The following is a 19670-nucleotide window of genomic DNA, read 5'->3' on the forward strand; positions in this document are numbered from 1 at the left end:
GTGTACCTCTGTTTCTATTCTTCAACATTTTCAAAGAACACTGCTATGCTTCCACAAGGATATTTGCATTTGCTTCATTCTAAGAAATCTAATTTTTCGCTCTTCATTTTGGGCTCATAATGTGTGTATTACGCTGCGCTCCATTTCTGGGTGATATTGCTTGAAATATTTCATTATTTCTTTGTCTTGTGCTTCGAACCATTCCCGGATCCTTTGAACGGTTCCTAATCATATGGTCACACATTACCAGATATCAATATGTTCCTTAAGGGAAACTGCAGTTGTTTTCAAACTTGCTCACCTTCCACTGTACTCAAGTAGACTTATTGTTGGTCATGTTTGTGAAGTTATTTTTACGATTATTGTGAAAACACCAAAGCAATCGCCGATTGAAAGCGCATCGTTCAAATTTCCCGCGGCCCGCGACGGCGCAAGAGAGGAGAGTGAAGAGAGAAAACTCATCCGCGCCGGCGTGCGTGACGTCACTCTGAGGATAGGCCAGGCGCTCCCAGCAGCCCGAGTGCGTTTTTAGCCTGTGTCGTTGCTCGTGTTTCGAGGTTGCGGAAATTCAACGTGTCGCTTGAGTTGAACACCCGTCCCGACATGCGGTACTGCTGTGCCTTCGTGTGTATGAGCACCTTCGGCCGCGACGATGCCAGTTTCCACAAGTTCCCGCAAGGCAAAAAGCTCCGTGCGCAGTGGGTCGCTTCTGCAAAAAGCGACAAGTTTATGCCGACCATATTATTGGGCAATGGAAACTGCAATAATTGCTGAATTCAGTATGGTGTATTCTGAGAGCAGCTGCAATGCATCTGGCAGCTATTTTTAGCAATATATAAACACCTATTGTGAAAGAATATAATGTCCTACGCGAAAATGCGATTATTCGCGCGTAAAAAATGGCAGACGTGCAGCGGGCATGTGCCCGATTTTTTTTTTTTATTGACCACGACCGAATTTGGGCAGTTCATTTTCTGAAGGAGGGTTTCCACCAACGGCTGCGAGCCTCGACTATCTGTTGCGTCAAGCTTCTCGTATAGTTACCATTCGAGCATAACCATACAAAGCAATATTGCGAATATACTGCTGTTGATCAACGCACATACGAAAGCTAAAATAGCATATTCCACTGCCGCATCACCATTGCAAAAACCAGTGCCGCTGGGTCCCAGCGCCCCAGTGCAATACCTGATTATGGGCCCTGTATGACGCTGGAGACCGTGCGTACTGGAGCGCGGCATATTGGCACGCGCCGCACTGGTCGCCCGGAGAAAAAAAATACGCTTCGGATAAAAAGTAAAAATGAAAAGTAAAGAAGCACCTCAACTACATTAAAAAAAAAGTAAAAAAAAAAGATATCGAAGAAAAACCTCGAGTACTAGTGCGCTTCGAACTCGGTATTACTTGCTCCAAAGCTTTCTACGCTAGCCACTCGGCCACGCCGAAAATGTGGGGAATTGCAAACATATTTGCCTCTTATCTCATGATCGCATTCATAAGGTTGGGACATAATGTCTTGGAGTGTACTGGCCATTGCTGCCGTTCTAACAATTATTTCAGCAACCGATGCGATGTTCAAAATATGTGACTGGAGCATGCAGTTACGAATAATCGGTCCCACCATGCCTCGAGAGAATCGAAAACACTCTACACCAAGAATACACCGAGTGCTCGGTTCGCACGCAGCTAGCCAGGCAACAAGCAAACGCCTCAACTGGTTTCGTCACTTCTCTACTAGGCATGTTAGGGACGCCTGAATCTGCCTCCGAATCGGAAGGTAATATTAGAAGTGCTTTGTCGTTGAACGCTGCCACACATACATCTAATTTCGGGCAATAAAAACATATGGAGCTTTGCAAAATGCCGCTCTACATGCCAGCGCCACATTTCGATGCCAGTAGACGCTGATGGCTGGCCTTCGCTTCGTCGATGCTGCGTCGTTTGCGGCCGTATCTGGTGCGTATACATACGACGAGATCCAGATAGTCACTTTAGCGTGCCGCAACAGCTTTTATAACGTCGCAGAGAGCTGTGACGGCTGCGATCTACATGCCGCGCAGCGCATCGGCAGCGTCTCGGGTCCTCACGACGGCGTCACGACAGCTCAACCATGTGCAGGCGGCGGCGCGGTCCGCGGCGTGCTCGAGGGACCGGCAGTGCCGTTCGCATATTTTAACTTCAAAAAAAGACAATGGCGCTTAATTCTGCCTAAATTTATTTAGAGAGTCGAGTTCGCGGTTTGAGAAACTGTTATGCGCCACTAAAATCTCGATTTCTGCAAAAAGTGCTGCAGTGTCTTTTTATGACTCACGCTTTCTTGACCTTAGAATCACTCTATATCTCGAGGCTGTAATTTCTGCTTGTACTCACTTAGGGCACATATTTTTTTTAAACGCAAATGCTACCTTTTGACGCGAACAATAAACTGGCGCGTTTCACCTGCGTGGTTACAATTGTTTTCATGCAGAGTGCGGAGTAGCAAAGCCAGTATCCCGAATCGTCAGCGGAAAGCCGATTTCAAGAGCATACCTGCCATGGATGGTAAGTGTTGCGAGAGATATTGAATGCAATCAAAAGCGTGAAACTTTACTCACTTCTGTCGATTTTCGCAGAAATTCAATCGCAAAAAACTAATTTGCATCGTTCTTATTGTCACGTGTTCGTTCAGATGTCGAAACCAACAAAAGCAGACGGATGTTCAACTGATGAACTTTATTATGCTGACTGGTGCTGAAAAAAAGGTAGATAATCAGCGGAGATAGGAGCAGGCGTGCTCGAAGTCGCCACTCTACGAATGACATCGCACCGTCAACGCTCAGTTTTAAAGTCGACGAAGGAACATCTACAGAAAGCCGGGAACGTTGACTAGCATAACCTGGAACATTGTAGAAACAAACGTGAGTGGCTGGAATCTTGAAGAAACATCTCGGTGCATCTTCCAGGATAAAGTAAATGATAAAGCTGCGCCTCGCTACAACGAGCATGAACAAACGAAGATACGTACCTATCTGAGCGCTAGAATCAACAATAAGGCCGCATGCCAGCGGCCTTCTAAAAACAACTAATAAAGATTTCAACGGTTCGCGGCACTACTGGCCCCTTAAAAAGGCATCGCTCGATGCTTACAAACACAGAAAATGTAATAACTAGAGCCTTTGTTGCGCGTAGTAAGGTTTAGGGCGCCGCGGGGTTGTTGTCGTGCAATCGAGTATGACGTAGTCCAGCTTGTCCGGTGCGTGGAAAAACTTTATATGGCCGAAATACCACCGCAAAAGCTTTTATCCTTGTGCGCGATGGCTTATGGAGTCTAAACCCAAACTTGATCTTCTGGGGGTTACTGGTGCACTCGGCGTGGCGTCGTTGCAAGTTGTATCGTCGGGCAGCGGGGCGAGTGGTCGTTTTCCAACTGCAGGCTGTAGATAGGCGGCGGCGTCGAGATTGTCTTCTGTCACGTGCGGCAGTATCGCGTCCAGTGTTGCTGCGGGCTTCTTGAAGGAACGCGGTCGTTATGGTTGTGTCCTGGACGGCCATGATATACGCCAAGATCAAGTACAGCAGTATGGCGTCCCATGTCTATTGGACGCACATAGCAATCAGGTCCGAAATTATTTTGTAAAGGCGCTCCGTAATTTCATTGGTCTGGGGATAGTACGCTGATGTAGGTCGGTGACTTGAATAACTGTACGTCAAGATGGTTTCCGTGAGCTTCGCCGTAAATGATGTACCTCTGTGAATATTGACCGCTTTGGGGGGGGGGGGGGGGGGAGCGTGTCGCTGGAGAATGGGTTGTACAAAGAACTTCGCGACTTCGGCCGCTGTACTATTAGGCAGCTGCTTTCGGTTCAGTGTAGTGAGTAAGGTAGTCAGGGGCCACGATGATCAACTTGTTACCCGCAGATGAAGTTGAAAAGGAGCCGAGGAGACCCGCCTCAATTTGCTGAAATGGCCTATTGGAGGATGTTATGTGGTTCTGCAGCCTGGCAGATCTGATCGAGAGCGTCTTGTGCCGCTGACACTAACAGCATGTTTTCACGTAATGGGCAACGTCGGCAGGCAGCCGTGGCCAGTTGTTCTTATGAATTCGCCACAGCGTACGCGCGAGCCCGAGGTGACGTGCTGTCACCTGAAATCCTGCAATTCCTGCAGGATGTCCTGTCTGAGGATCTTGGGCACTGCAAGGACCTGGCTGGGTCTGTTGGACGCGAAATGCTTCTTTACGCGGATATCATTGCTTGAGGAATGTCGACAAAAGGTGCCTGTACACAGCGGGAGGGGAAGCGGTCTCTGCTTCCAGGTAAATCGCTAGCCTTTAAACTGAGGGTACCAATGCTGCTGCTATGCACAACTGCTATAGCTTACTGGCCCCAAGAAGGCGTCGTGGTCGTCTTCTGGTGGCGGTACTTCAACGGGGCTCATGACAATAAGTGTGCGTCGGAGGGCTGGCGACTCGACTTGTAGACAACTGTGATGTCGGATTCTTGAAGATGCAAGCTTGATCCAGCAAGGCGACCGAGGGGTCATTTAAAATGGCTAGCCAATAGAGCGCATGGTAATAGTTTACTATCTTCAACGGCCGACTTTAAAGGTACGGAAGGAACTACAATGTAGCCCAGCGAGACAGCGAGATACTCCTTCTTGGTAATCGAGTAACTGGCTTTGACTTTTGAGAGGAACCTGCAAGTGTAAGCGGTAATGTTTTGTACTCCGGCATTCCTCTGAATAAGCATGTCCCCTAGGCCCTTTTACCGTCCTCAATGTTCCAGTACACGCTCCTATGAAGGAGAAATAATTAGTGTTGCAGATGCGGTCTACAGTGCAATCAGTGCGAGGAGCCGGTAGACATCCTTTTCCGTCACGTTCTTCAGGCAGCGGTAATCAAAGAAGAAGCGAAGATTGCCGTCTTTCTCATTCACTAAAACGATTGGTGCAGCTTAAGGGCTCTTCGAGGGCTGGATCACGTCACTTAAGCATTTCTTCAACTAGAACGTGGATGACCTGATGTTCCGGCGGGGATACCCTGCTGTCGGCTCATCGTGTAACGTCTGCAGAATTTCTTGCCGGATGCTTTTAGGCACACGAAGAAGCTGCGCGGTCCTGTTGAGTGCGAAGTTTTTCACAAGGGCGTCGTTGCTTGAGCGAACAACGAAAACGACTCCTGAACACAGGAGGAGGCCGAACGGTCTTGCCTTCCAGGCTAGGTCTTTCAATTCAGCATTTCATTGGTGTAACTGTGCAAAACTGCAAACTGCTAGTGTTTAGCGGTCCCAAAAAGGCGGTGTCGTCTTCTTTCGGGGGAGCATTGACGGGGTCTACAGATATACGTAGTCTGCGTCGGAAGGCTTGCGGCTAGTCCTGCACAAAATGATATTTCAATAGAGAGCTTTAGTTTAGCGTTAGCGTAAGTAACAGTGCTAACGAAAATAAAGTTCGCGTGCCGCAGATCTCGACATCAGAGCTAGTTTTAGTATAGCGTTTAGCAAACGGTACACAAACATGAGGTATCAAAGATTGAGAATATATTCGAGGTGCTTGCCTGCGCCGCTTGGTAAGAAAAATGTTTACTGAAATGAAACGCGTAGGTTGAGCCGCAAGGAGCCGAGACAATCTACTTTGAAGCCACAGGCAAAGCGAAACGTTTAGAAGCAGACGAACATCTGTGGTGCCTGTGGGAACAGACGAACCCGGAAGGGCACGCGTTCTGATTTGGAAGCAGACGTGCGAAACGTTTAGAAGCAGGCGAAAATCTGCTTCTACAGGTGCTACAGACGTTCTTCTGCTTGTAAACGTTCCGCACGTCTGTTTCCAAAGCACAGGCGGCGTGCCCTTCTAGCGCTGCGCTACTGAACTGCACATTCTTCAGGCGTTTTTCAACGATACCGTCGAGGGTCTTTGATGATTCACGATATGTGTTGGTGTTGACATGGGTGGAGTACGAAGAACTGTATCTAGGAGCGCGTAAGTCAGCGCGAGCTCCCGAGCTCGCTCGCACTGACTTGTTTGAAGCCGAGTTTGGAAATCTCGCTGCAAAGCAGAAGTGAGCCGACTATATGCCGCTATCGCTCGAAGAATGGTTAGTGGGTGTATCTGCGGTGGACTCTGCGCTGTTCAGATGGCCGTTCCGATTGAAAAAGAGGATTTTTGTCTGAAAGTGTCTGGCTTGCAGTGCCAGACACTTTCACCAGCGCCCAAGGCGTTATGGTCCCTGGCCGACATGCGCTTTGTATTGCCCTAAGACAGCTTTCATATTCTAACCGCTGGTACCATTTGGAGCCTATCTTCGCTCTGCATTCGTCAGTGATGTCCAACGTCATGGTTCAAACTACCAGCTACATTGTTGGTAGTTTTCGGCACCTGTTTAGCGATGTCAACAATCACAGCTGGCTGACGGAGAAACTCGCAACACTGAGTATTCACACAATTCATTTTTTTTTCTTTTTACTGTCGCTTACGCTTCGAATGAAAACGTGAAAAGTAGCTATGCGCAGACCACGATTGTTAGGCAGCGGATGCTCGAAACAGATACAGGTTCCGCACTTCTTGCAGAAGCGCGACGTTGTCATGAGCAGTGAATCGCACATGCATATTTCCGTTACACTGTGCTCCGACTCTGGCGCAGGATATTTTGATTATGGCGCTTGTCGTCTGCTCTCTTCTACTCTGAGGATTGATGGATGTATACTACAAGAACCCCGCTTGCATGCCTTTTCTGAGTGAGACTTTGATTAGAGGTGCATTTCAGACTTCACAGCCAGCTCAATACGTTCTCGTAAATTAAAATTATATAGCAGCCAAAATTAGTAGGTAAATATAGTAACCACCGAAACGCGACTTTAAACCAATTCGCTGCATTCAGAGCGGTTGCATCGTCGTAGGCGACCCGATTAGGCTTAGGAGCATCAGATTGCATACCGAATTTTAACAACAAAGCTTCTGTACACCATGTAAATCATCGCCGAAGCAAGATTAGTAAAAACAAAAAACGACAGTACCAGTAGCTGCCCATAAACGTGCCAACCGAAACAGCAACGACTCCTTGTTCATATGAAGCGGACGGCTGCCCGTTCCAAGGACGCCGCCATATTTTAACGCTAAATGCGCAAAAGACGCGCGCTAACTTCTCAGAATAGCGTGCAAGCGCTAGTGCTATTTTGCTGTTAGCGTTCAGCGCATGCGCATTTCCGACCCGCTATTTCGCTAATCATGCAATTGTCGCAAATCCCGCTAAACCAAATCTCCCTAATTTCTTAAAGACGTTGGCTCCATCGGGTAAGGCGGCGGGAGGGGTTTTTCAAATCGGCCAGCCAACAGGGGGCATGATGATGGCTTACCACCTTGAACGGTCGACAGTATAGCTATGGGTGGAAATTTGAAGCGGCACAGATGATACTCCGTCTGGGTCGAAGAGTAACACCCCTGTTACACGGCCGGCTGAACCGCGGTTAAGATTAATCGAAGTTACCGAACCTAATCACGGTTAACAGCCAATCGCGGTTAGCTGCTGTAACACAGCTCGCCGCCCTTCTTGGTTAGGTGGTCATTACCCATCAAGTACAACAGCCGAAGCGACGCGGTGATCGGCGGAACGAAGCTGCGTTTACAAATATCTTATTTATAACGTGGTTTAAGGAGCACCACAGTGCCTTCCGACGAGGCGTCAACAAAGCAGTAGCGCGGTCAAGCACTGCACAATGGCAGCACTTCTTTGCATGCCGTAAACACCGCCGCGGTGGCTCCTCCTTCAAAAAATCGTACGCGAACGACACGGCGGATCGCTAGCGCCGATGTCAGAAATCATCGTCCTCATCCTCAGCCAGACTATACCAACTGCAGGGCGAAGGCCTCTCTCATATTGTCACGTACACGGTGACTAAGGATACCAATGATAGCAGGGGGTAGCCCAGACACAAGAACACAGCAGCACAGACGCAAACGTGTAAGCGACACTTTGTCGTCCTCTTCAACTTCGTCCTCCTTTTTCACCTAAGTCATGCGCCACCTGGCAACGCTAGGTGGCATTACCCCCTCCCTCCGGAAAAAAATGAGAAGGGCCGGTAAAAATGGTGTGAAAAGCAAGAGAGTGGTCATAGCGGGTGGCCATACGCTATCGGTGGTAGTACGGCTTCAGTCGCACAATGTGCACAATGTCCGAGCTGTGCTTTCGACGTTTTGGTTGTGTGGCACCGTCTGGGATAACTTCATAACTAAGGTCACTCACACGGCGCAACACTTTGTACGGCCCGAAGTAGCGGGAAAGGAGTTTCTCTGACAAGCCTGGACGGCGAACTGGTGTCCATACCCAGACTTGATCTCCAGGCTTGTAGTCAACCTGGCGGTGCCGGAGGTTGTAACGGTGCGCGTCAGTGGTCTGCTGCTGCCCAATGTGCACACGGGCGAGCTGGCGGGCTTCCTCAGCGCGGATGGCATATTGCTGGGCATCTGAGGATAGCTGGTCATCATCTGGGCACGGGAGCATGGAATCGAGCATGCTCTGAACTTCGCGTCCGTAAACAAGTCGAAATGGTGTGAAGCGCGTTGTCTCTTGTAAGGCTGTATTATACGCAAATGTAACGTACGGCAGCACCTCGTCCCAGGTCTTGTGCTGCACATCGACGTACATTGCCAACATGTCCGCAATCGTCTTGTTCAATCTTTCTGTAAGGCCATTGCTTTGTGGATGGTACGCTGTGGTTTTGCGATGGGTCGTGCAACTCAGCTCAAATATGCGGTCGATCAGCTGTGATGTGAAAGCTGTCCCTCTGTCGGTAATGACGTAGGAAGGGGCGCCATGCCGCAAGACTATGTTGTGCATGAAAAACTCTGCTACTTCGGAAGCTGTGGCATGAGGGATTGCCTTTGTCTCAGCGTATCGAGTCAGGTAGTCAGTAGCGACTACTATCCATGTGTTTCCGGCCTGCGACAAAGGGAAAGGGCCAAGGAGATCCATTCCAATTTGGTCGAACGGAATGCGGGGTACTTTAACGGGCTTGAGAAATCCGGCAGGCTTCTGGGGCGGTGTTTTACGGCGCTGGCATTCGCGACAGCTTCGTACATAGCGTTTCACTGCTGCGGAAAGTCCTGGCCAGTAATACATGTTGCGGACGCGAGCAAGCGTCCGTGAGTAACCCAAATGACCAGACGTTGGTTCATCATGGCAAGCAAGGAGAATATCCTCACGGAGCTCGCATGGCACTACCAGAAGGTAAGTTCTGTCTTGGCTCTGGGAGTTTCTTTTATACAATACGCCTTGCCGTATGCAGAAGGAACCAAGGTGCCGAGATAGGTGTCGAGGCAGAATCGTATCACGCCCTTCCAGATAATCGATGAGTGGAAGGATGTCTGGATCAGCTCTTTGTCGATCCCTGAGCTCAGATGCGCTGAGGGCTCCTAGAAAACCGCTATCGTCATCGGCTGTAGTATCGCCAGTGTCAACGGGTGCTCGTGACAGCGTGTCGGCGTCTTCGTGTTTGCGGCCGGACTTGTAAACAATGGTTATGTCAAACTCCTGAAGACGTAAACTCCAGCGTGCAAGTCGTCCAGATGGGTCTCGCAGATTTGCCAGCCAGCACAAACAATGATGGTCGGTGACGACTTTAAATGGCCGGCCGTAAAGATAGGGACGAAACTTCATAGTAGCCCATACGACCGCCAGGCATTCCTTTTCTGAGGTGGAATAGTTCATTTCGGCACGAGAGAGAGTGCGGCTGGCATAGGCTATTACTCGCTCAAACCCGTCTTGATGCTGAACAAGGACCGCGCCAAGACCGATACTACTGGCGTCAGTGTGTATCTCAGTGTCAGCCGCTTCATCGAAGTGCGCCAGAACAGGGGATGTTTGAAGGCGCTCACGAAGCAAAGAGAAGGCCATCTGCTGCTCAGAGTTCCACACAAAGGAGGTGTCCTTCCTTGTAAGGCGCGTCAGAGGTTCTGCGATCTGAGAAAAGTCCGCAATGAAACGCCGATAATATGCGCACAGGCCGAGGAAGCGCTGAACAGCCTTCTTATTAGCTGGAACGGGAAATCGTGCGACGGCAGCAGTCTTATCGGGATCCGGGCGCACCCCATCAGCGCTTACAACATGGCCGAGGAACTTGAGTTCTGTATACCCGAAGTGGCATTTCTGGGGCTTCAGCGTGAGATCAGCAGAACGGAGGGCTTCCAGGACAGCTCGAAGGCGTTCGAGGTGTTGATCAAATGTTTCGGAAAAAACAACTACATCGTCCAAGTACACAAGACAGATCTGCCACTTGAGGCCAGTGAGGACGGTGTCCATCATCCTTTGGAATGTAGCTGGGGCAGAGCACAATCCAAATGGAAGTACTTTGAATTCATATAGGCCATCTGGAGTGACAAATGCGGTTTTTTCTCGGTCTCTTTCGTCTACTTCGATTTGCCAATAGCCGCTTTTTAAATCAATAGATGAAAAATACTTCGCACGTCGCAATCTGTCCAGTGAGTCATCGATGCGCGGCAACGGGTATACATCTTTCTTTGTCACATTATTCAATTTTCGATAGTCGACGCAAAATCGAAGAGTGCCGTCTTTCTTTTTGACAAGGACAACTGGTGAAGACCACGGACTTTGTGAAGGCTGCACAACACCATCATCCAGCATCTCCTGAACTTGCGTCTGGATCACTTCTCGTTCTTTGGCAGACACACGATAAGGCTGCTGTCGTATTGGGCGAGCGTCGTCATAAGTAATGATGCGATGCTGTGTAATGGGCGTTTGACGAACCTTCGAGGAAGAAGCAAAGCAGTGCTTGAAGTCTAGCAGCAGTTGCTCTAAAGCCCGCCGTTTCTCCTTTGACAAGTGACAGTTAATGTCGATGTTGTCAAGAGATGGCTCGTTAGTTTCTACTGCCGTGGATGCAAAACAGACCGGATCGTGCGCAACATGGTCAGCAAAAGCGATAGCAGTCCCCGGGAACAAGTGTCGGTACTCATTAGAAAAATTTGTGACAAGGAGTGCAGCCCGGCCATTGTGAAACGACAATAAACTTCGGGGAGCGCAAATGCCATGAGCAAGCAGGAGTGTATGGTTCGCCTCCGCTACAGCATCACCGGTACGGAAATCGTCACAGGTAACTTCCACAAGAGCACTGCTTCGCGGCGGCAGCGAGACGCTCTCAGCGGAAACACGAAGTGCGTTATTGCAAGGACTGCTACTATCTTGTTCGGTAGACTGTCCCATCGAAAACGTGACGAGTCTATTTCGCAGGTCGATAACTGCTCCGTACTCCCGCAGAAAGTCAATGCCGAGGATAAGGTCACGGGAGCAGTCACTTAAAACAACGCAACTAACGACGAACGTACGTCCGTTAATCTGAATGCGAGCCGTGCACATCCCCTTTGGAGTAACTATATGACCGCCGGCGGTTCGAAGGCACACACCTGGCCAAGCAGTGAGCACCTTCTTCAAAACAGTCGCCATGCGACCACTCAAAATTGAATAATCGGCACCGGTGTCCACTAAAGCATTGACCGTAGTGCGACCGTCTAAAATAACCGGAAGGTCCAGAGAAACGCTTTTTGCTTCCCTAGGTGACGGTACCAGCAGCTCGCGGTCGGATCGAAGCGGCGGCGACGGGAGGTCTTCAACGCAGCGACTACCAGCGGCCTCGCCCCCGAAGGTCGCTGTTTTCAGTTTTCCCGACCAGGGCTAGACGAGCGGCCTTGGTCCTCTCGCGAGGAACCGTGAGTGAACGAGGAGGAGCGCCTTGGCGAAGGGGAGCGGGGCTGACGCTGCGAACGAGATGAACGCTGCTCCGCCAGGTACTCCTCAATAACTCGGGGCCGTTGACCAAACCGGGGAGGAGGCGAGTCGATGCGGAAGCCGTGGAGACCGAGGCGTCGATACGGACAATCCCGGTAGAGATGTCCTGGTTCACCGCAGTGGAAGCAAAGCGGACGGCGGTCAGGCGTGCGCCAAATGTCGGCTTTGCGTCGGGGCAGCGGGCGATTGTCGAAGTTCTGCACTGGCTGCACCGAGGGCAGCGGAACTGTAGGTGACGCGAGAATGGGCGGTGGTGAAGGGGGAGCCTGACTCTGCAGAACTTCCGCATATGTGGGACGATTGTCGGTCCCCGACAGCAATGGCGGGCTCGGAACTACAGGCGAAAGAGGGCTCTTGAGTGCCTGCCGCACCTCCTCCCGCACTATAGCAGAAACGGAAGATGGCGATTGCTGCAGAGGGCTCCAGAACTTGCTTAGTTCTTCGCGCACGACGCTGCGAATCAGTTCGCGCAATGCATCGGGATGCCGCTCTGAAGATGCAAATGATTCCGCGGTTGTGCGTGTATGAAAAGGTCGGTCATAAGCCACGGCACGTTGGTGTAGCACCTTTTCCATTGTGGTGGCCTCCGCAAGGAATCCGTTTACAGTCGAGGGTGGGTTTCGCACAAGGCCTGCGAACAACTGCTCTTTCAAACCCTGCATCAAGTGCCTGACCTTTTTGTCCTCGGACATGGCGGGATCGGCTCGCCTGAAGAGGCGCGTCATGTCCTCGACGTATGCTTGGACACTCTCATTCGGCCTTTGGATGCGAGAGTGAATGGCACGTTCTGCATGCTCGCGACGATCTGCGCTAGTGTAAGCCTCGAGCAGTTGACGACGGAATTCCCGCCACGAAGTTAAAGCTTGCTCTCGGTTCTCGTACCAGATACGGGCGCCGTCCTCAAGGCTGAAGTAGACGTTCCTTAGTTTGGCAGCATCGTCCCACTGGTTGAATGCAGCGACACGTTCAAACTGAAGGAACCAATCCTCCACATCCTCAAAGAGGTCCCCATGGAAAGTCTTCGGTACCCGAGGGGCCTGCAAGGTGTAGTTACAGGCCGGTGCGAGGCCCGTCACCTGGTGCGCAGGAGCACTAGATGTCATGGCGGCGGGTGCTGGCTGAAACTCCGGAGACAGTCCCTGGAGCCGTCGACTGGAGCGATGCACGGGGGTGTCCAATGGTACAGGGCTGGCGCGACGTCTTGTAGATGGAGATTCTTGCATAGGCGATCGTTTTACCCAGCAGCTCCACCAGAATGTCACGTACACGGTGACTAAGGATACCAATGATAGCAGGGGGTAGCCCAGACACAAGAACACAGCAGCACAGACGCAAACGTGTAAGCGACACTTTGTCGTCCTCTTCAACTTCGTCCTCCTTTTTCACCTAAGTCATGCGCCACCTGGCAACGCTAGGTGGCAATATTTCTCCAATTAACCCGGTTCGGTGCTAGCTGCATCCACTTGACCCCTGCGAACTTCTTAAATTCATCCGCCCACCTAACTTTCTGCCGCTCCCTGCTACGCTTTCCTTCCCTTGGAATTCAATTTGTTACCCTAAACGAACATCGGTTATCCTCTCTTCGCACATACATGTCCTGCCCATGACCATTTCTTCTTAATTTCAGCTAGAATGTCAGTAACTTGAGTTATTTCTCTAACCCATTCTTCACGCTTCCTATCACTTAATGTTACCCCTACCATTTTTCATTCCATAGCCCTCTGGGCTGTCCTCAACTTAAGTAGAACCCTCTTCGTTAGCCTCCACGTTTCAGCCTCATGGATAAGTACAGGTAAGATGCGAGTATTGAATACTTTCTTCTTGAGCGATACCGGTAAACTGCTAGTCATAATCTGCGAGTATTTGCCAAATGCGATCCATCCCAATCTTATTCTTCTTGTTGTTTCCTTTTCATGGTTCGTATCTGCGGTTACTACCTGTCCTAAGCAGACGTATTCGTCTATACTTGCAGTATTTCGCTACCTAATGAAAGCCGCTGTTCCTTCCCGAAGCTGTTGAACATTACCTTAGTCTTCTGCATATTGATTTTAAAGCCTACCTTTCTACTTTTCCTGTTTAGGTCATCCATCATTATTTGTAGTTTGTGACCCGAGTTGCTAAGCAAGGCAATGTCATCAGCAAATCGCAGATGACTGAGGTATTCTCCATCTACCCTTATCCCTAACTGCTCCCATTCCAAGCCTCTGAATACTTCCTCTGAGCAAGCTGTGAGTAGTACTGGGAAGATTGTGTTTCCTTGCCTAACACCTTTTTTAATGGGAATTTTGTTACTTTCTTTATGCAGAACTATGGTTCCAATGCAGCCACTATATATATCTTCCAGCACTGTCACGTACGGCTCGTCTACCCCCTGATTTCGCAATGCCTGCATCACCGCCGACGTTTCAAATGGATCAAAGGCTTTTTCATAATCAATGAATGCTATGTATAAGGGCTGGTTATATTTCAAGCATTTTTCTATCACCTGGTTGATGGTATGGATATGATCGATAGTAGCGTAGCATTTCCGAAAACCTGCTTGATCATTTCCTTGATTGCAGTCTAAGGTTGTCCTGATTCTATTAGCGATTACCTTAGTAAATACCTTTACGTAACAGACAGTAAGCTGATTGGTCTGTAGTTTTTAGGGTCTTTACAGTCCCCTTTTTATGAATGAGGATAATATTTACATTCTTCCATGTTTCCGGTACCGTCGATGACACGTGCACGCACTGCGTATACAGAGTGGACAGTTATTCTAGCATGATATCCGCCCCGTACTTCAACAAACCTGTAGTTATCTGATCATCTCTAGCTGATTTCCCCCTTTTCATAGTTTCTAATGCTTTCTTGACTTCGTCCTTCGTCACTGGTGGAACGTCTGACTGTTTTTCCCTACCGCCAATCTCATTACGGTCCTGACTACTTCGGCTACGTAGAGATCTGTAGAGAACTCCTCGGCTACTTTGACTATCTTATCAATATTCAAGGTGGCCGATATAAGGAAGTATAACATGGACAAAATTGAGCATGCTGTAAAAAACGGGGGAAGCCTTAAAGCGGTAAAGAATAAATTGGGCATAGGCAAAAGCCAGATGTATGCGATAAGGGACAAGGCGGGCAACGTCATCACTAATATGGACAAGATAGTCAAAGTAGCCGAGGAGTTCTATACAGATCTCTACAGTAGCCAAAGTAGTCAGGACCGTAATGAGATTGGCGGTAGGGAAAAACAGGCAGACGTTCCACCAGTGACGAAGGACGAGGTGAAGAAAGCACTAGAAACTATGAAAAAGGGGAAATCAGCTGGAGAGGATCAGATAACTACAGATTTGCTGAAGGACAGGGGGGATATCGTGCTAGAAAAACTGGCCACACTGTATACGCAGTGCCTGGTGTCATCGACGGTACCGGAACCCTGGAAGAATGCAAACATTATCCTCATTCACAAGAAAGGGGACTCTAAGGACCTTAAAAATTACAGACCAATCAGCTTACTGTCTGTTACATATAAGGTATTTACTAAGGTAATCGCTAATAGAATCAGGACAACCTTAGACTGCAATCAAGCAAAGGATCAAGCAGGGTTTCGGAAACGGTACTCTACTATCGATCATATCCATACCATCAATCAGGTGATAGAAAAATGCTCGGAATATAACCAGCCCTTATACATAGCATTCATTGATTACGAAAAAGCATTTGACTCAGTTGAAACCTCGGCGGTGATGCAGGCATTGCGAAATCAGAGGGTAGACGAGCCGTACGTGAAAGTGCTGGAAGATATATATAGTGGCTGCACAGCAACCATAGTTCTGCATAAAGAAAGTAACAAAATTCCCATAAAGAAAGGTGTTAGGCAAGGAGACACAATCTCCCCAGTACTATTCACAGCTTGTTTAGAGGAAGTATTCAGAGACTTGGAATGGGAGCAGTTAGGGATAAGGGTAGATGGAGAATACCTCAGTAATCTGCGATTTGCTGATGACATTGCCTTGCTAAGCAACTCGGGGATGAACTGCAAATAATGATTGATGACCGAGACAGAAAAAGTAGAAAGGTGGGGCTTGAAAATCAATATGCAGAAGACTAAGGTAATGTTCAACAGCCTCGGGAAGGAACACCAGTTTACATTAGGTAGCGAAATACTGGAAGTAGTAGGCGAATATGTCTACTTAGGACAGGTAGTAACCGCAGATCCGGACCATGAAAAGGTAATAACAAGAAGAATAAGATTGGGATGGAGCGCATTTGGCAAGCACTCGCAGATTATGACTAGCAGCTTACCGGTATCGCTCAAGAGGAAAGTATACAACAGTTGCATCTTGCCTGTACTCACCTATGGGGCTGAATCGTGGAGGCTAACCAAGAGAGTTCTACTTAAGTTGAGGACAACCCAGAGGGCTATGGAACGAAAAATGGTAGGGGTAACATTAAGAGATAGAAAGCGTGCAGAGTGGGTCAGAGAAATCACTCAAGTTACCGACATTCTAGTGGAAATTAAGAAGAAGAAATGGACATGGGCAGGACATGTAGTGCGAAGAGAGGATAACCGATGGTCGCTGAGGGTAACAAACTGGATTCCAAGGGAAGGAAAGCGTAGCAGGGGGCGGCAGAAAGTTAGGTGGGCGGATGAGATTAAGAAGTTCGCAGGGGTCAAGTGGATGCAGCTAGCACAGAACCGGGTTAAGTGGAGAAATATGGGAGAGGCCTTCGCCCTGCAGTGGGTATAATCAGGCTGATGATGATGATGATGATGATGATGATGATGATCAATATTCGTGACGACGTTGCCTGCCTCGTCCCTTATCGCATACATCTGGTTTTTGCCCAATTTCGTCTTCACCACTTTAAGGCATCCCCCGTTGTTTACAGCATGCTCAATTTTCTCCATGTTATACTTCCTTATATCAGCCACCTTGCGCTTGTTGATTAGCTTTGATATCTCGGCCAATTCTATCTGGTCTCTTGGATGGGAAGCTTTTATACTATGGCGTTTCTTAATCAAATCTTTCGTTTCCTAATACAGCTTACCGGTTTCCTCCCTGACTATCCTACCGCAGATTTCTACTGCACTCTCAGTAATGATATCTCTGAAATTTTTGTTCATTGCTTCTAGGGTAATGTCGCCATCCTCGGTTAGAGCTGAATATCTGTTATGTAGCGAGATCCTGAACTCTTATGCCGTCCCCCTCACCGCTATTTCGTTGATGGGTTTCTTTCTTACTAATCTATTGCGTTCGTTCTTCAGATTTAGGCTAATTTGGGACCTCACCATCCTGTGGTCACTGCATCGCACTTTCCCGATTGCCTCTACATCTTGCATAATGGCGGGGGTTGAACACATTATGAAGTCAATTTCATTTTAGTCTCCACGTTAGGACGTTTCCATGTCCGTTTCCGGTTCTTCCGTTTTCTTAAGAAGATATTCATGATTCGTAAGTTATTGAGCTCTGCAAACTCAACTAGTAACTCCCCCCTGCTATTCCTAGAACCAATGCCATAGTCACCTATTGCCTGGTCTCCGGTCTGATTTTTCCCTACCTTGGGATTGAAGTCGCCCATTAGTACTTTTCGCATTGCCGATTCTACATCTTCGTAGAAGCTTTAAACTGCCTGGTCATCATTACTACATGTAGGTGCATGGGCGTGTACAACCTTCAGTTTATACCGCTTGTTAAGCCTAATTGCAATGCCTGCCACCTTCTCATTAATACTATAGAATTGATCTATAATACCCCCTATATACTCATTGACAAGGAAGCCTACTCCTTGCTGTCGCTTCTCCGGCAAACCTCGTTAACACAGTACATACCCATCCTTCAGTACAGTATATGCCTTGGCTTCCTAACCTCCCTAAGCCCTATGACATCCCATTTCATACCCTCTAGTTCCTCTAAGAGTACTGCTAAACTAGCTTGAATAGCTAAGGTTCTAGCGTTAAACATTGCCAGCGTCAGTTTCCAATGGCGGCCTGTCCAGCGGAGCCAGGAATTCTTAGCACCCCCTGCTGCGTCACAGGTCTGACTGTGGGCCGTGGTTTTATGGAACTCATCATGAGAGGTTGCGGCCAATACTGCACCAGTGTGGCCAACTCCTATTCTGGTGAGGGTTTGCGTTGCCGGAGGTGTTAGCTGGCATGAGGTCGCACCCCAAACCTGTTTATGCAATTGCATCAACATGCGGATTTTTTTTTAATCCGGTGGAGAATGGCGCGGCACCGAGATTTGAGCCCGGTCCTCTTGCCTGAGAGGCGGATGTTCTACCGCTACGCCACCGCTGCACCAGAAATAATCATGCTGAATTTGTTGCCGTCTGGAATACTTGGCCGATTATCAGTAATGAAGCACACGTGAGGATTGGTAAGTTGCTGGTAAGAGCTATAACCGCAGCAAATTGCTGGTAAGAGCGATAACCGCAATACAAGCAAATTTGTGCTCAAGCCAGCTGCCGCCAGTGCATTGCGTCTCATCCCATCTGCTTGTACTAGCTCTGCGATTGATATGTCGCCTGAGTTAATCCTATCATTCTTTTGCTACAGCAGAATAGGATTCACAATAAGGCGGTTTCATAAGTAGACGATATATGAGAGCGTTGATAAGTTCCAAAGTGCCGACCGCAGCCCGACGGTGATGCACGGCGCCGTCGTTCGTCACGCTCGCGCGCCCCACCGCCGCGGTAAGTGCAACGTAGGTCCGCCTGCGCGCGGCATTCCGTCTTTCCGTGCTACAAGCGTTGCGAACTCGTGTACTTTTATGATACAGCTCAGGGCGCGCATATTTTGACGTTCCGCTCAGCAACAAACCAATCAAACGATACTGTAGGCAAGACGGGGCTTCAGTACGCAGTCGCTGCGCTGTTGGTCGTAACCGAAGACGTCGGGCAGCACAGTATACACTGCCTATTCTATATATCGATATTTATACGAGATACAGCGGGCAAATGATAACTCTGTGAAGCAGAGCCGCTTGTAAGTACGCTTCGCGCACTCGGGCGCCAACGAGTAGCCTCCGTCAACAGATGCCGCCATAACCTCGGTTAACGACGCAAACCTAGGTCGCTCGGTTTGCGATAACCGCGTTTAGTGGTGTAACCATGGCTTGGTCCGCCATGTAACATGGGCTAACCACGGTTTCGCGTAACCGCGGTTAACCCTGCCCGTGGAACAGGGGTATAAGTAGTCTGAGCTTTTGAGAAGGACCTGTTGGGGTACGCGATGACTTTCTTGAGGCCGCCACTCTTCTGGACAGTAATGGCGCCTAGGTCCACACTGCTGGCTTCGGTGTGAATTTCAGCCCTTACCAATCAAAGTGGCTTAAGGCAGGAGAGGACTGTAGACGGCGCTCAAGTTCGTTGAAGGCTTGTGCTTGCGGCGCTTTCCATGTAAAAGGGACGTCGGCCTTTGTAAGCTGAGTCAACGACTGGTCGATGCGCGAATAGCTTTTGACAAGTGTAAGCACATCGATCAAGGAATCTGCGCACAGCTCTTTTGTTGGCAGGTTGTGGAAACTGCGATCACAATTGTTTTCTGTTCAGTCTGGGAAAATTCCTTCATTTCTTACACTCTAGACCAGGAACACCAGCTCCTCGTAGGCAAAATGAAATTTCTCTGGTTTCAGTGTGAGCCCTGATGACGTGATTTCTTCCAACACTGTTCGTAGCCTTTTTAGATGGTCTTGAAAGCTTGAGAAGAAGACAGTGATGTTGTGTTGTCTAAGACATAAGACAAATTTGCCAGTTCAACCCAGCCATCAAGGTATCCTAACTCGCTGGAGCAGAGCAGAGGCCGAATGGCATTAACTTGATCTTGAAGAGGCCTTCTGGCGTGATGAACGCAGTTTTCTCGCAGTCTCTTTCTTCAATTCAATTCAATTTGCCAGCACCCGCTTTTCAGTTC

The 19670-nt window shown here is 48.9% G+C and overlaps 1 pseudogene across 1 annotated transcript in view; it reads left to right on the forward strand.

The window, feature by feature from the left end:
- The first annotated feature begins 2384 nt into the window (after nucleotides 1–2384).
- LOC146175265 (trypsin-1-like) overlaps nucleotides 2385–19670 on the forward strand; it is a 78512-nt pseudogene continuing 61226 nt past the window's right edge. Inside the window, exon 1 of the transcript XR_014702174.1 lies at nucleotides 2385–2541. The product of XR_014702174.1 is annotated as a trypsin-1-like (transcript). The remainder of the gene's footprint in view (nucleotides 2542–19670) is intronic.

Source organism: Amblyomma maculatum, chromosome 11 (assembly GCF_055883805.1).
Source record: "Amblyomma maculatum isolate TAMU_Amacu chromosome 11, ASM5588380v1, whole genome shotgun sequence".
NCBI lineage: Eukaryota > Metazoa > Arthropoda > Arachnida > Ixodida > Ixodidae > Amblyomma > Amblyomma maculatum.